This window comes from Macaca fascicularis, chromosome 7 (assembly GCF_037993035.2).
Source record: "Macaca fascicularis isolate 582-1 chromosome 7, T2T-MFA8v1.1".
Classification (NCBI taxonomy): Eukaryota; Metazoa; Chordata; class Mammalia; order Primates; family Cercopithecidae; genus Macaca; species Macaca fascicularis.
In genome coordinates, this window is record NC_088381.1 from 103701800 (window position 1) to 103719432 (window position 17633).

General features: G+C 39.6%; 1 pseudogene; it reads left to right on the forward strand.

The window, feature by feature from the left end:
- The first annotated feature begins 3237 nt into the window (after window positions 1-3237).
- LOC102144830 (RNA-binding protein EWS pseudogene) lies at window positions 3238-4075 on the forward strand (annotated as a pseudogene).
- Window positions 4076-17633: the final 13558 nt, after the last annotated feature.

Here is a 17633-nt window from a genome sequence, read left to right on the forward strand (position 1 = left end):
TTTGTATTTTTTGTAGAAACGGGGTTTCACCATGTTGTCCAGGTTGGTCTCAAACTCCTGACTTCAGGTGATCCACCTGCCTCAGCCTCCCAAAGTGCTGGAATTACAGGCACGAGCCACTGTACCCGGTCAACCTTCGTTAACTTCTTAACCTTTTTGTGCCTCAATTTCCCCAGCTGAAAATGGAAATAATACTTCATAAGGTTGTGGTGAGGACTTAATGAATATATATCAAATGTGTAGAACAGGGCATATTACATGATAAATCCTATGTAAGGGCTATTTGTGAATTTTGACTCCTCACATCTATGGAATTAGCTAGTCTTGTAGATTCTAACTCTGAAACATTTCTAACTGAAAGCATTCTCTTTTCTCTATCCCCACTGGTGCTGCCCTAGTTCAAGCCTCTGGTATATTTTACTGAAATAATTGTGATGGCCTAACTCGGTCTCTCTCTTTTTATTTTATTTTCATTTTTCTCTTTATAGCAAATGTTACATTTCTAGAACCCAGAACTGATTTTTTTTTTCCTCCCAGCTTTAAATCTTTTTTTTCAAATCTTTTGCTTACCCAGAACTTCAATTCAACTTTTTCCAGGAAATGCTTCTTCCCTGATCTGACCGTGTGGTTCCAATGAGAACAACCCTTTCTCTAATACTCCACAATTCTTGGTCCTAGTTGAGTGCACTAGGTGAACGTGTAACTCAGCCTGCCCCAATTAAAACCTTTCTCTTGGATCTCTTAAACTATAACTGCAGGGAAAAGTATCAGTCTCCATCTTATGTTGGAATTTTGACAATAAAGTTTGGAAATTATAGGCAATTACATTTCCTGCCCTGTGGAGACAGCTGAAGAGATGAGAGGTGAATGGGGAGTTTCCTGGCATTTAACCTCGTGCTATGAGCTGACTCATAGTCCATCTACACTCCAGTCTTCCTCGTGTTACATGGGTCTTCTAATAAGTTCCCCTTTTTCCAAATGATATTGAGCTGGATTTCACACCCTTGCAACATATGATGCATATGTAGAGCTTCATATTCTGTTGATATCCACTTTAAAAATCATAACAAACTTTTATTTTTTACAAATAAAAAAACTTTTATTTTTATTTTTATTTCACCACAAATTCAAGGAATTAAAAAAAGGTATTCATGGAATTACAAATATACGCATGAGAAAGAGAAAAGCAGTCTCTGACAAGTAGGAACTGCCTGACTCCCTGATAGGCCTTGGTGTTCTGTTGAACATAAACAATCTCACGGAACACCAACATCAAGGTCACTGTATGACCGTGAGGAAGTGGGGTCAACGCCCACCCCAACAACATCTTGTCTAAATATAGACAAAAATAAAGTCAGTCTGCAAACCACAAAAAACGTGATACATTCCCCTATTCTGGCTAATGTGAATGACTTCTGCTTCTTTACCAATTATAGCATTAGCCTCACTTCATTCTGCCTGCTTTATAAATAAAACTTATTAAGATACTAAATTATGGGATTGCCCCCATTTCCTGATAGCATTTTATGACAGAGCAAAGCCCACTTCCTCGAACCCTACCAAAAATCTCCCAATGAAAACCCAAATCCTGTAAGTCCCTTTTAACACCTTCTTACTCAGACATCCACAGTTCCCTCTGGTGTGGTTTCTCCCTCCCTGAAGTGAGCAAGAAACCCAACTTGTGCAACTACAGGTGTGTTCCTGGCAGCCTTTGGCTGGAAGGCATTGACACTTGACACATGGAACATTTAAAACAGTTTGCTGTAAGAGGTTTTCCCTCCAGCCCCCCCCCCGCCCCACCCCTCGTAGGTTTAGACTATGATACAAAGTACATTCTGGACACAGATCTGGGAACTTCCAGTATATAATTATAATGGCTGATAAAGAACAGGCTTTAATTTTCAATTACACATTATTGAAAGAATCACAAAAGACAAAAAGACAAGGTGAAAGGCATTTCCTGAAATGCATTTGTACTGCAATCTAAATTAGGTAGTACTTTACTTCTAAATCCAGAAAATAATATTAATATTTCTACTATATTCACCAGGGACTATCACCTGGAAATCTAAAAGCTACAGTCCCAGTGCATTTTCATTAAAACCTGAAGGTGGCAGTAAATTCCTACAAGACTTAGGTGCCTAGGTTAGAATTTGTATTTTTCCTCCTAATTATTCAAAATGGTATAGTGAGACTTAGTTGTATTTAATCCTATTGCATACTAATTAAGAGATGTTTAGGAAGAAGATAAAGTTCTACACAAGGATTACATTGTTATTACTCTTTATTAGCTGAAAAGAATTCACCATGTAAAAGCCTTAGGGACATTGCAACTGATTATATGCTTTTGAGTTACTGTAGAAACAAAGTATGTAATTAAGCAAAAGGAAACATGAGAACTTGTAATACAGATCAAAGTGCTCTGAAGGGATGTGGCAGTAAATATAATCATCCATCAGTATCCTCAGGGGATTGGTTCCAGGATCCCTGCAAATACCAAAATCCACAGATGCTCAAGTTCCTTATATAACATGGTTATTTGCATATAACCTATGCACATCATCCTTTAATTCATCTCTAGATTACTTGTAATTCTCAATATGATGTTGTGTAAATACTTGTTATACTGTATTGTTTAGGAAATAATGACAAGAAAAAAAGGACCGTACATGTTCAGTACAGATGAAACTATTCATTTTTTTCTGAATATTTTCCATCAGTGGTTGGTTGACGTGAAACCCACAGATATGGAGGACTAACTACATAGTTTATATTTATCTATGAAATCAATAACCATGTTGTAGATTTTTGTCCCACATTTCTCCCAATTTTATCCTCAAAATTCTTAAAACAGAATTTTGTGTGGTTGTGTTTTTACCTAATTATCTACTATAATCAATTTAATCTCTATAATATTATTAATCAGGGATGCCTTAACTAATAATTTAATATAGATAATTTACAAATAGCAAATTAACAAATATTAATTCATACTGGAAAATGAGTTACTTTGTTGATCTTTTGTATAAAGATCTAGAACTAGAGTGTTTCATAGTTTCTTTTCTTAGAGAGTAAACATTATCATTGGTCCACTGAATTATGTCCAAAGTTATAGTAATGTTTTAGTGACCTCAATATATAGGCATGAGATTATTAGAGCTTTGAAAATTGGGAAGCATAGGATTTCTATAATCTTTTAGATAAAAGTTAAATGGGAGCAAGAAGGAAACGGACGTTGAGAGAACGAGGAGGAAGGAGAGAAAATGGCATCAAAGGATTACAGTACCTATAGCCAAGCTGCAGTGCAGCAGGGCTACAGTGCTTACACTGCACAGACCACCCAGGCATATGGGCAACAAAGCTAGGAACCTATGGACAGCCCACTGATGTCAGCTATACCCAGGCTTGGACCACTGCAACCTATGGGCTATGCAACTTCTTATGGGCAGCCTCCCACTGGTTATACTACTCCAACTGCCCCCCGGGCACACAGCCAGTCTGCCCAGGGGTGTGGCACTGGTGCTTATGATACCACCACTGCTACAGTCACCACCACCCAAGCCTCCACACCGCTCAGTCTGCATATGGCACTCAGCCTGCTTACCCAGCCTATGGGCAGCAGCCAGCAGGCACTGTACCTACAAGACTGTAGGATGGTAACAAGCCCATTGAGACTAGTCAACCTCAATCTAGCACAGGGGTTTACAACCAGCCCGGCCTAGGATATGGACAGAGTAACTACAGTTATTCCCATGTACCTGGGAGCTACCCCATGCAGCCAGTCACTGCACCTCCATCCTACCCTCCTACCAGCTATTCCTCTACACAGCCGACTAGTTATGATCAGAGCAGTTACTCTCAGCAGAATACCTCTGGGCAACCGAGCAGCTATGGACAGCAGAGTAACTATGGTCAACAAAGCAGTTATGGGCAGCAGCCTCCCACTAGTTACCTACCCCAAACTGGATCCTACAGCCAGGCTTCTACACTGGAGGAGACTTCTGCGTCAGGTTTTGAACGACTGATGAGTAAGTGCTCACCAGGTGGGGAGGAGCTCAGTATAAAGCTGGTATAAAGGCTTAGAGGTATGTGGGAGTTGGGATGAGTTTGGGGAGCAGCAAATTGCCTGGAGTGCAGGAAGGAAATGGTGAGAGATGAGAGTGAAATAAAAGTTGCTAGAATTGTGAAGGGGCTGTCTTCGTTGTACGGAGTGAACTAGGTGAATCTGGATTATTGTATATGTGTTGCTGAATAGTCTTGGTGATAGTTTTCTCCCTTTGTTGATGTTGAAGCTGATAGTGATTGAAAAGATTTAGTTTGTTAAACTTAGTTAATAACGTAAACTTTTTTTTATTTTTTCAGAACAATTCGAACTGTTTTTTTTTTTTTTTTTTTTTAAAGGAACAGGATCTCACTCTGTCACCTAGGCTGGAGTGCAGTGGCATGATCATAGCTCGGTTGCAGCCTCTAAATCCTGGGCTTAAGCAAGTCTCCTGCCTTTGCCTCCTGAGTAGCTGGGACTACAGATGGGTGCCACCACACATGGCTAATTAAAAAAAAAAATTAGTAGAGATGGAGTCTGGCCATGTTGCGTAGGCTGGTCTCAAACTCCTGGGCTCAGGCGATGCTCCTGCCTCCATCTCTCCTGCCCAACATGCTTGCTGGGATTACAGGGGTGAGCCACTGGCCAGGTAGAACTTTTTTTTTTTAAATAATAGAAATGGGGTCGCACTATGTTGGCCAGGCTGGTTTTGAACTCTTGGGCTCAAGTGATCCTCCAGCTTCAGCCTCTCAAAGTGCTGAAATTATGGGTGTGACTCACTGCACCTGGCCAGCAGAACATTTTTGATAAGTGTTTTATATCAAGTGTTTTGCACTTATACAGTGGTGAATGAATTGAACTCATATCTATTCATATTCATTCATACAAATATATCCCCATATATTCCTGGGAATTCCTGCAAAAAATTCTTTTAGTGTTATACTTGCTCACAAAATGTTAACTTTATAAATGTAGTACGCTCTACTACTACTAATTTTTATTTTATTATTCTATTAGTTTTTATTTTTTTTTAAGTAAAACAGCTCAATGACCAATGGCACTGGTGTGTCTATAGTGTTTGAACAACAATATAGAAGGTGGCACTTTGATGTACTTTTCCTATCAGAAAATTTCAATCTGAAGTACATTGCACTGTAGTTGTAAGTTTGTGTTTGTGTGTATGAGTATGAGTATGTGTATCTATGGATGTGTTGTAATCTTTTAGACATTTTAAAACATACAAAAAAGTAGAGGGAATAGAATAGTGAACGCTGTGTGGCCATCATGCTCATTCAACAATTACCAACACTTCACTATGCATGTTTCATCCATCAGCTCTCCACTTACTTATATTAGGAATATTTTAACATAACAACAGTATCAGAAAGCTGACAATATCACAAAATTAACAACAATTTTTAAATATATTCAATCCATATCAAAAATATCCTAATTTACTTAGCTATATAAAATACTGTTTGGTAAAGTAAGAACTCAAAAGAGATCTATACCTTGAATTAAAGTTTCCTTAATTAAAGTTTCTTCAAAGTGGCTGCACTGCAGCCTAGGTAGCTGGAGTGTAGTGGCGTGACCTCAGCTCACTGCAACCTCCGCCTCACAGGTTTAAGTGGTTCTCCTACCTCAGCCTCCCGAGTAGCCAGGATTATAGGTGCGAGCCACCATGCCCGGCTAATATTTTGTATTTTTAGTGAGTGGGTTTTGCCATGTTGGCCAGGCTGGTCTCAAATCCCTGGCCTCAAGTGATCCACCCACTGCAGCCTCCCAAAGTGCTGGGATTACAGGCGTGAGCCATTGCACCCGGCCAAAACAGTTAGTTTTAATATAACAATTATTCTCAATGATTATAAATGACTAGTCCATTTCATTTTCAATTAGTGTATAGACTTGTTTTGTTTGTAATACTTAAAATCATGTAGCAAAAGCTGTCGTTTAACAACAGATTCTGTGTAACTTAGAGCTATTCTAACTTACGGGGTGCCATTTCTATTTTGTTAGTTGGAGAACATGATAGTAAATATAGCATAACTCCCTGTGTATCAGTTTAAAACTTAGTATGTACCAATGAAGTCTGCATGATTTTGTATTTACAGACTAGTGGCGGTGAACACTGGCTGCCAGCAGAGGGCACTTTGAGGTTTTATATGTTAGAATTTCATGCCAATTGGTGGCCCAAGATTCTAGATTATTTGTCTCCAAACTGTTTCCCTAAGAGTAAAGACATTTCTAACATTTATCAATTCCCCCATGATTTCCTGTCTCAATTTACAAATTCCTGTGCTCTCTGGGAAGGAATAAGGCCATCTAAAGACAAACAAACATAAACAAAAAACCCAGCCGCAGTTCCCAGCTGTCACCATGAACAGGTGTGAGAGATGGTCCTGTGTGTTGAAATTAGAGAGGCTGCAAACTCCCTGGATTTCTTCTCCCAGCCCCATTCAACTCCAAGGCCACTGTTAGCAGTTCTGCCTGAGAGATCTGAAAGGAACCCAGGAATAAACACCTGGGTTTTAAATGGTCTAATTTAGTTAATAAGAAGATCAACACCAAAGGAAAAAAATGAAGCTGAAGAGAGCCAATTGGCACCAAGGTAGTCTTCTGGATTATATAGGGCAATATTTTTCAAAAACTTTTTGACTGGGACATGTGTTTGAATACATACATGTGTATGTACACACACATACACCATATATTCACATCTAAAACAAGAGTCTCTTAAAAATATGAGTAAATTTGAATTGGATAAAAGTTTCCTTTAAATCTATTACATTATGAGTAAAGTTAAAGATCTTGATGTACAACAGAGGCGGGATTGCAAAACAATGACAGAGTAGACTTTTGGAAAAATAGTTATTATAGGGTTTTGGGAAAGTAGTTATCCAGGTGGGAAAACATGGAAATTGGGCCTCTACCTTTATACAAAATTAACTTTAGATGGAGAATTCTGGGGAGATGATGATGGCAGCAGCATAGTTTCAATCTCTGTATTTCTCCACGTAAGGTAGTTTTTTAGTCTCTTATTGTCTACATAAAAACTGTCAGATAAACTGAGAGACAGAACTAAAAACTCATGGACTCCATTTACAACACAACTAAATAGAAAATTTCCCCCACAAACTCCAAACTACAAATGGGTGGGGCCCAAACACCAGTAGCCACTGTGCAGGAGAAAAAAGAAGGAAGAACAGAAAAAGAGCAGAACCAGGGCGGAGCAAGATGGCCGAATAGGAACAGCTCCAGTCTCCAGCTCCCAGCGCGAGTGACACAGAAGACAGGTGATTTCTGCATTATCAACTGAGGTACTGGGTTCATCTCACTGGGGAGTGCCGGACAATCGGTGCTGGTCAGCTGCTGCAGCCCGACCAGCGAGAGCTGAAGCAGGGTGAGGCATCGCCTCACCTGGGAAGCGCAAGGGGGAAGGGAATCCCTTTTCCTAGCCAGGGGAACTGAGACACACAACACCTGGAAAATCGGGTAACTCCCACCCCAATACTGTGCTTTAAGCAAATGGGCACACCAGGAGATTATATCCCACACCTGGCCGGGAGGGTGGCCCATGGAGCCTTCCTCATTGCTAGCACAGCAGTCTGCGATCTAACCGCAAGGCAGCAGCGAGGCTGGGGGAGGGGCGTCCGCCATTGCTGAGGCTTAAGTAGGTAAACAAAGCCCTGGGAAGATCGAACTGGGTGGAGCTCACAGCAGCTCAAGGAGGCCTGACAGTCTCTGTAGACTCCACCTCTGGGGACAGGGCACAGCTAAACAACAACAACAACAACAAAAAAGCAGCAGAAACCTCTGCAGACAAGCGACTCTGTCTGACAGCTTTGAAGAGAGTGCTGGATCTCCCAAAATGGAGGTTGAGATCTGAGAAGGGACAGACTGTCTGCTCAAGTGGGTCCCTGACCCCTGAGTAGCCTAACTGGGAGACATCCTCCACTAGGGGCAGACCAACACCCCACACCTCACACGGTGGAGTACACCCCTGAGAGGAAGCTTCCAAAGCAAGAATCAGACAGGTACACTCGCTGTTCAGCAGTATTCTATCTTCTGCAGCCTCTGCTGCTGACACCCAGGCAAACAGGGTCTGGAGTGGACCTCAAGCAATCTCCAACAGACCTACAGCTGAGGGTCCTGACTGTTAGAAGGAAAAGTAACAAACAGGAAGGACACCCACACCAAAACCCCATCAGTACGTCACCATCATCAAAGACCAGAGGCAGATAAAACCACAAAGATGGGGAAAAAGCAGGGCAGAAAAGCTGGAAATTCAAAAAATAAGAGCGCATCTCCCCCTCCAAAGGAACGCAGCTCATCGCCAGCAACGGATCAAAGCTGGACGGAGAATGACTTTGATGAGATGAGAGAAGGCTTCAGTCCATCAAACTTCTCCAAGCTAAAGGAGGAATTACGTACCCAGCGCAAAGAAACTAAAAATCTTGAAAAAAGAGTGGAAGAATTGATAACCAGAATAATTAATGCAGAGAAGGCCATAAACGAACAGACAGAGATGAAAACCATGACATGAGAAATACGTGACAAATGCACAAGCTTCAGTAACCAACTCGATCAACTGGAAGAAAGAGTATCAGCAATTGAGGATCAAATGAATGAAATGAAGCAAGAAGAGAAATCTAAAGAAAAAAGAAGAAAAAGAAATGAACAAAGCCTGCAAGAAGTGTGGGATTATGTAAAAAGACCAAATCTACGTCTGATTGGGGTGCCTGAAAGTGAGGGGGAAAATGGAACCAAGTTGGAAAACACTCTTCAGGATAACATCCAGGAGAACTTCCCCAACCTAGTAGGGCAGGCCAACATTCAAATTCAGGAAATACAGAGAACGCCACAAAGATACTCCTCAAGAAGAGCAACTCCAAGACACATAATTGCCAGATTCACCAAAGTTGAAATGAAGGAAAAAATCTTAAGGGCAGCCAGAGAGAAAGGTCGGGTTACCCACAAAGGGAAGCCCATCAGACTAACAGCAGATCTCTCGGCAGAAACTCTACAAGCCAGAAGAGAGTGGGGGCCAATATTCAACATTCTTAAAGAAAAGAATTTTAAACCCAGAATTTCATATCCAGCCAAACTAAGTTTCATAAATGAAGGAGAAATAAAATCCTTTACAGACAAGCAAATGCTTAGAGATTTTTGTCACCACCAGGCCCGCCTTACAAGAGACCCTGAAGGAAGCACTAAACATGGAAAGGAACAACCAGCCATTGCAAAAACAACAAACCATTGCAAAAGCATGCCAAAATGTAAAGACCATTGAGGCTAGGAAGAAACTGCATCAACTAATGAGCAAAATAACCACTTAATATCATAATGGCAGGATCAAGTTCACACATAACAATATTAACCTTAAATGTAAATGGACTAAATGCTCCAATTAAAAGACACAGACTGGCAAACTGGATAAAGAGTCAAGACCCATCAGTCTGCTGTATTCAGGAGACCCATCTCACATGCAGAGACATACATACGCTCAAAATAAAGGGATGGAGGAAGATCTACCAAGCAAATGGAGAACAGAAAAAAAAAAAAGCAGGGGTTGCAATACTAGTCTCTGATAAAACAGACTTTAAACCATCAAAGATCAAAAGAGACAAAGAAGGCCATTACATAATGGTAAAGGGATCAATTCAACAGGAAGAGCTAACTATCCTAAATATATATGCACCCAATACAGGAGCACCCAGATTCATAAAGCAAGTCCTTAGAGACTTACAAAGAGACATAGACTCCCATACAATAATAATGGGAGACTTCAACACCCAACTGTCAACATTAGACAGATCAACGAGACAGAAAGTTAACAAGGATATCCAGGAATTGAACTCATCTCTGCAGCAAGCAGACCTAATAGACATCTACAGACCTCTCCACCCCAAATCAACAGAATATACATTCTTCTCAGCACCACTTCACACTTATTCCAAAATTGACCGCATAATTGGAAGTAAAGCACTCCTCAGCAAATGTACAAGAACAGAAATTGTAACAAACTGTCTCTCAGACCACAGTGCAATCAAACTAGAACTCAGGACTAAGAAACTCAATCAAAACCGCTCAACTACATGGAAACTGAACAACCTGCTCCTGAATGACTACTGGGTACACAATGAAATGAAGGCAGAAGTAAATATGTTCTTTGAAACCAATGAGAACAAAGATAAAACACACCAGAATCTCTGGGACACATTTAAAGCAGTGTGTAGAGGGAAATTTATAGCACTAAATGCCCACAAGAGAAAGCTGGAAAGATCTAAAATTGACACTCTAACATCACAATTAAAAGAACTAGAGAAGCAAGAGCAAACACATTCAAAAGCTAGCAGAAGGCATGAAATAACTAAGATCAGAGCAGAACTGAAGGAGATAGAGACACAAAAAACCCTCCAAAAAATCAATGAATCCAGGAGTTGGTTTTTTGAAAAGATCAACAAAATTTATAGACTGCTAGCAAGACTAATAAAGAAGAAAAGAGGGAAGAATCAAATAGACACAATAAAAAATGATAAAGGGGATATCACCACCAACCCCACAGAAATACAAACTACCATCAGAGAATACTATAAACACCTCTACGCAAATAAACTAGAAAATCTAGAAGAAATGGATAATTTCCTGGACACTTACACTCTCCCAAGACTAAACCAGGAAGAAGCTGAATCCCTGAATAGACCAATAGCGGGCTCTGAAATTGAGGCAATAATTAATAGCCTACCAACGAAAAAAAGTCCAGGACCAGATGGATTCACAGCTGAATTCTACCTGAGGTACAAAGAGGAGCTGGTAACATTCCTTCTGAAACTATTCCAATCAATAGAAAAAGACGGAATCCTCCCTAACTCATTTTATGAGGCCAGCATCATCCTGATACCAAAGCCTGGCAGAGACACAACAAAAAAAGAGAATTTTAGACCAATATCCCTGATGAACATCGATGCAAAAATCCTCAATAAAATACTGGCAAACCGAATCCAGCAGCACATCAAAAAGCTTATCCACCATGATCAAGTGGGCTTCATCCCTGGGATGCAAGGCTGGTTCAACATATGCAAATCAATAAACGTAATCCAGCATATAAACAGAACCAAAGACAAAAACCACATGATTATCTCAATAGATGCAGAAAAGGCCTTTGACAAAATTCAACAGCTCTTCAAGCTAAAAACTCTCAATAAATTCGGTATTGATGGAACGTATCTCAAAATCATAAGAGCTATTTATGACAAACTCACAGCCAGTATCATACTGAATGGGCAAAAACTGTAAAAATTCCGTTTGAAAACTGGCACAAGACAGGGATGCCCTCTCTCACCATTCCTATTCAACATAGTGTTGGAAGTTCTGGCTAGGGCAATCAGGCAAGAGAAAGAAATCAAGGGTATTCAGTTAGGAAAAGAAGAAGTCAAATTGTCCCTGTTTGCAGATGACATGATTGTATATTTAGAAAACCCCATTGTCTCAGCCCAAAATCTCCTTAAGCTGATAAGCAACTTCAGCAAAGTCTCAGGGTACAAAATTAATGTGCAAAAATCACAAGCATTCTTATACACCAGTAACAGACAAACAGAGAGCCAAATCATGAATGAACTTCCATTCACAATAGCTTCAAAGAGAATAAAATACCTAGGAATCCAACTTACAAGGTATGTAAAGGACCTCTTCAAGGAGAACTACAAACCACTGCTTAGTGAAATAAAAGAGGACATAAACAAATGGAAGAACATACCATGCTCATGGATAGGAAGAATCAATATCATGAAAATGGCCATACTGCCCAAGGTAATCTATAGATTCAATGCCATCCCCATCAAGCTACCAATGAGTTTCTTCACAGAATTGGAAAAAACTGCTTTAAAGTTCATATGGAACCAAAAAAGAGCCCGCATCTCCAAGACAATCCTAAGTCAAAAGAACAAAGCTGGAGGCATCACGCTACCTGACTTCAAACTATACTACAAGGCTACAGTAACCAAAACAGCATGGTAGTGGTACCAAAACAGAGATATAGACCAATGGAACAGAACAGAGTCCTCAGAAATAATACCACACATCTACAGCCATCTGATCTTTGATAAACCTGAGATAAACAAGAAATTGGGAAAGGATTCCCTATTTAATAAATGGTGCTGGGAAAATTCGCTAGCCATAGGTAGAAAGCTGAAACTGGATCCTTTCCTTACTCCTTATACGAAAATTAATTCAAGATGGATTAGAGACTTAAATGTTAGACCTAATACCATAAAAACCCTAGAAGAAAACCTAGGTAATACCATTCAGGACATAGGCATGGGCAAGGACTTCATGTCTAAAACACCAAAAGCAACGGCAACAAAAGCCATAATTGACAAATGGGATCTAATTAAACTAAAGAGCTTCTGCACAGCAAAAGGAACTACCATCAGAGTGAACAGGCAACCTACAGAATGGGAGAAAATTTTTGCAATCTACTCATCTGACAAAGGGCTAATATCCAGAACCCACAAAAACTCAAACAAATTTACAAGAAAAAAACAAACAACCCCATCAAAAAGTGGGCAAAAGATATGAACAGACATTTCTCAAAAGAAGACATGCATACAGCCAACAGGCACATGAAAAAATGCTCATCATCACTGGTCATCAGAGAAATGCAAATCAAAACCACAATGAGATACCATCTCACACCAGTTAGAATGGCAATCATTAAAAAGTCAGGAAACAACAGGTGCTGGAGAGGATGTGGAGAAATAGGAACACTTTTACACTGTTGGTGGGATTGTAAACTGGTTCAACCATTTTGGAAAACAATATGGCGATTCCTCAGGATCTAGAACTAGAAATACCATATGACCCAGCCATCCCATTACCATCCTTTTGGTATATACCCAAAGGATTATAAATCATGCTGCTATAAAGACACATGCACACGTATGTTTACTGCGGCACTATTCACAATGGCAAAGACTTGGAATCAACCCAAATGTCCATCAGTGACAGACTGGATTAAGAAAATGTGGCACATATACACCATGGAATACTATGCAGCCATAAAAAAGGAGGTGTTTGTGTCCTTTGTAGGGACATGGATGCAGCTGGAAACCATCATTCTCAGCAAACTATCGCAAGAACAGAAAACCAAACACCGCATGTTCTCACTCATAGGTGGGAACTGAACAATGAGATCACTTGGACTCGGGAAGGGGAACATCACACACCGAGGCCTATCACGGGGAGGGGGGAGGGGGCAGGGATTGCACTGAGAGTTATACCTGATGTAAATGACGAGTTGATGGGTGCTGATGAGTTGATGGGTGCAGTACACCAACATGGCACAAGTATACATATGTAACAAACCTGCACGTTATGCACATGTACCCTATAACTTAAAGTATAATTAAAAAAAAAAAGAAAAAGAAAAAGAGCAGAACCCTAAAGTAGCCACCAAGCATTCACCGGAAAGCAAGGTTGGAGAAGAGCAGCTGAAACGTAGAGGGAGGGATTTTGCTTTCTTCAGCACCAAGCGAGTGCAAGGGTTCTGCGGTAAGAACTGAGAAAACTAGAGAAGTCTATCCCTGAGGAGTTCTCAAAACTGACCTGACAGTGGACCCTTCTGGGTAAGAGGTCCACACTGAGAAACTCATGGGAGTGGCATCAAAATTGAGCAGGACAGAAACAATAGAATTGAAAGGAAAGACATGGTTCAGGTTGAAGTGGAGTATGGAAACAGAGCCAAGAAAGCTTAGAAAGCAAGTTACCATCTTATTGGGCACCAACCACGCAAACAGGGAACTCTATGATGATAGAGGTTTCCTGTACCTTGCTTATTCTAGGTGTCCAGAAAAACTATTTTCACATGAACTAAGCAGTTAAAAAATGTTAAGGTCAAATCTCATACAAAGTTATTATGAGAAAAAGAGGCCGGGAGCGGTGGCTCACGCCTGTAATCCCAGTACTGTGGGAGCCCAAGGCAGGCGGATCATGAGGTCAAGAGATCGAGACCATCCTGGCCAAAGGGGTGAAACCCCGTCTCTATTAAAAATACAAAAATTAGCTGGGCGTGGTGGTGCACGCCTGTAGTCACAGCTACTCAGGAGGCTGAGGCAGGAGAATCACTTGAACCCGGGAGGTGGAGGTTTCAGTGAGCTGAGATGGTGCTACTCCAGCCTGGTGAAAGAGCGAGATTCCATCTCAAAATAAATAAATAATAAATCAATAAATAATAAAATAAGAAAAAGTTACAGAGAATAATATTTCCATGCCAGAAAGATAAAAACTATGACCTACTATTTCAAAACAACTAAGATGTGAAGAAAATGTTAGACATGACAGAACAAATATATCACAATTAGAAAAACTCAGAAATGAGGTGGCAGAATTCAACAAAGAATAAGAAACAAAAGTAAAAATAATTTCAAAAGTGAAGACTAAACTAGAAGGAACATAAAAGTGAACAAACTCAATAAATACTGCCATAAAAGAAATAGAAAGTGCAGAACGGGAAAATTAAACATAGAAAAAAATGTGAAAGGACACTAAAGGGATTCAAGAGGAAGTGGCAAATATTAAAGACAGGCAAATAATATATTGACTACATGGATTATAGGGTCCCTGAAGAAGAAAACCAAAGTAAAGGAACAGAACAAATAATAACAACTGGAATATAGAAAACTTTGCTGAAATAAAAAAAGATTCCAAATTATGTATTGAAAGTGTAACTAAGAATATCCAATCAGAAGAATTAATAGCAAGACATATTCTAGTAAAATTACTAAACTTTAAGGAAAAAGTAAAAACTGGGCAAACATCTAGAAAAAAAGAGCATGTGACTTATAAGGAAAAGAAACAGATTACTGAATGTTTCAACAGAATGCTTTATACTAGATAAGAATGGAGTAACCTATTTAAGATATGCAAGAAATAAAATGTGAGCTAAAGATTTTATATTCAGTAAAACTGACTTTCAGAGATAAGGCCACACATCGTTGTCAGCAAACAAAAACTGAGGGACCGTTATTCCAATGAATACTACCTAAAGAATCTACAAGAGAATGAGCTTCAGACAAGCAGAATGACTAGAGACATCAGAATAAGGACTGGTAAGCATTAAATACATTAACTGTATAACTAAGGCTAACTGAAAGGTAATAGCAGCACTGTGATTTTTTTTGTTTTGTTTTTTTGTTTTGTTTTGTTTTGTTTTTTAGAAATGACATACATTTTAAGTTGAAATACCTTGCTTTTCGGCTCTGAAATTGAGGCAACAATTAATAGCCTAAGAACCAAAAAAAGTCCAGGACCAGATGGATTCACAGCTGAATTCTACCGGAGGTACAAGGAGGAGCTGGTACCATTCCTTCTGAAACTATTCCAATCAATAGAAAAAGAGGGACTCCTCCCTAACTCATTTTATGAGGCCAACATCATCCTGATACCAAAGCCTGGCAGAGACACAACAAAAAAAAGAGAATTTTAGACCAATATCCCTGATGAACATCGATGCAAAAATCCTCAATAAAATACTGGCAAACCGAATCCAGCAGCACATCAAAAAGCTTATCCACCATGATCAAGTGGGCTTCATCCCTGGGATGCAAGGCTGGTTCAACATATGCAAATCAATAAACGTAATCCAGCATATAAACAGAACCAAAGACAAAAACCACATGATTATCTCAATAGATGCAGAAAAGGCCTTTGACAAAATTCAACAGCCCTTCATGCTAAAAACTCTCAATAAATTCGGTATTGATGGAACGTATCTCAAAATCATAAGAGCTATTTATGACAAACCCACAGCCAATATCATACTGAATGGGCAAAAACTGGAAGCATTCCACTTGAAAACTGGCACAAGACAGGGATGCCCTCTCTCACCACTCCTATTCAACATAGTGTTGGAAGTTCTGGCTAGGGCAATCAGGCAAGAGAAAGAAATCAAGAGTATTCAGTTAGGAAAAGAAGAAGTCAAATTGTCCCTGTTTGCAGATGACATGATTGTATATTTAGAAAACCCCATTGTCTCAGCCCAAAATCTCCTTAAGCTGATAAGCAACTTCAGCAAAGTCTCAGGATACAAAAACAGTGTGCAAAAACCACAAGCATTCTTATACACCAGTAACAAACAAACAGAGAGCCAAATCATAAGTGAACTTCCATTCACAATAGCTTCAAAGAGAATAAAATACCTAGGAATCCAACTTACATGGGATGTAAAGGACCTCTTCAAGGAGAACTACAAACCACTGCTTAGTGAAATAAAAGAGGACATAAACAAATGGAAGAACATACCATGCTCATGGATAGGAAGAATCAATATCATGAAAATGGCCATACTGCCCAAGGTAATCTATAGATTCAATGCCATCCCCATTAAGCTACCAATGAGTTTCTTCACAGAATTGGAAAAAACTGCTTTAAAGTTCATATGGAAGCAAAAAAGACCCCACATTGCCAAGACCATCCTAAGTCAAAAGAACAAAGCTGGAGGCATCACACTACCTGACTTCAAACTGTACTACAAGGCTACAGTAACCAAAACAGCATGCTACTGGTACCAAAACAGAGATATAGACCAATGGAACAGAACAGAGTCCTCAGAAATAATACCACACATCTACAGCCATCTGATCTTTGACAAACCTGAGAGAAACAAGAAATGGGGAAAGGATTCCCTATTTAATAAATGGTGCTGGGAAAATTCGCTAGCCATAGGTAGAAAGCTGAAACTGGATCCTTTCCTTACTCCTTATACGAAAATTAATTCAAGATGGATTAGAGACTTAGATGTTACACCTAAAACCATAAAATCCCTAGAAGAAAACCTAGGTAATACCATTCAGGACATAGGCATGGGCAAGGACTTCATGTCTAAAACACCAAAAGCAATGGCAACAAAAGCCATAATTGACAAATGGGATCTAATTAAACTAAAGAGCTTCTGCACAGCAAAAGGAACTACCATCAGAGTGAATAGGCAACCTACAGAATGGGAGAAAATTTTTGCAATCTACTCATCTGACAAAGGGCTAATATCCAGAACCTACAAAAACTCAAACAAATTTACAAGAAAAAAACAACCCCATCAAAAAGTGAGCAAAGGATATGAACAGACATTTCTCAAAAGAAGACATGCATACAGCCAACAGGCACATGAAAAAATGCTCATCATCACTGGTCATTAGAGAAATGCAAATCAAAACCACAATGAGATACCATCTCACACCAGTTAGAATGGCAATCATTAAAAAGTCAGGAAACAACAGGTGCTGGAGAGGATGTGGAGAAATAGGAACACTTTTACACTGTTGGTGGGATTGTAAACTGGTTCAACCATTTTGGAAAACAGTATGGCGATTCCTCAAGGATCTAGAACTAGAAATACCATATGACCCAGCCATCCCATTACCATCCTTTTGGTATATACCCAAAGGATTATAAATCATGCTGCTATAAAGACACATGCACACGTATGTTTACTGCGGCACTATTCACAATGGCAAAGACTTGGAATCAACCCAAATGTCCATCAGTGACAGGCTGGATTAAGAAAACATGGTACATATACACCATGGAATACTATGCA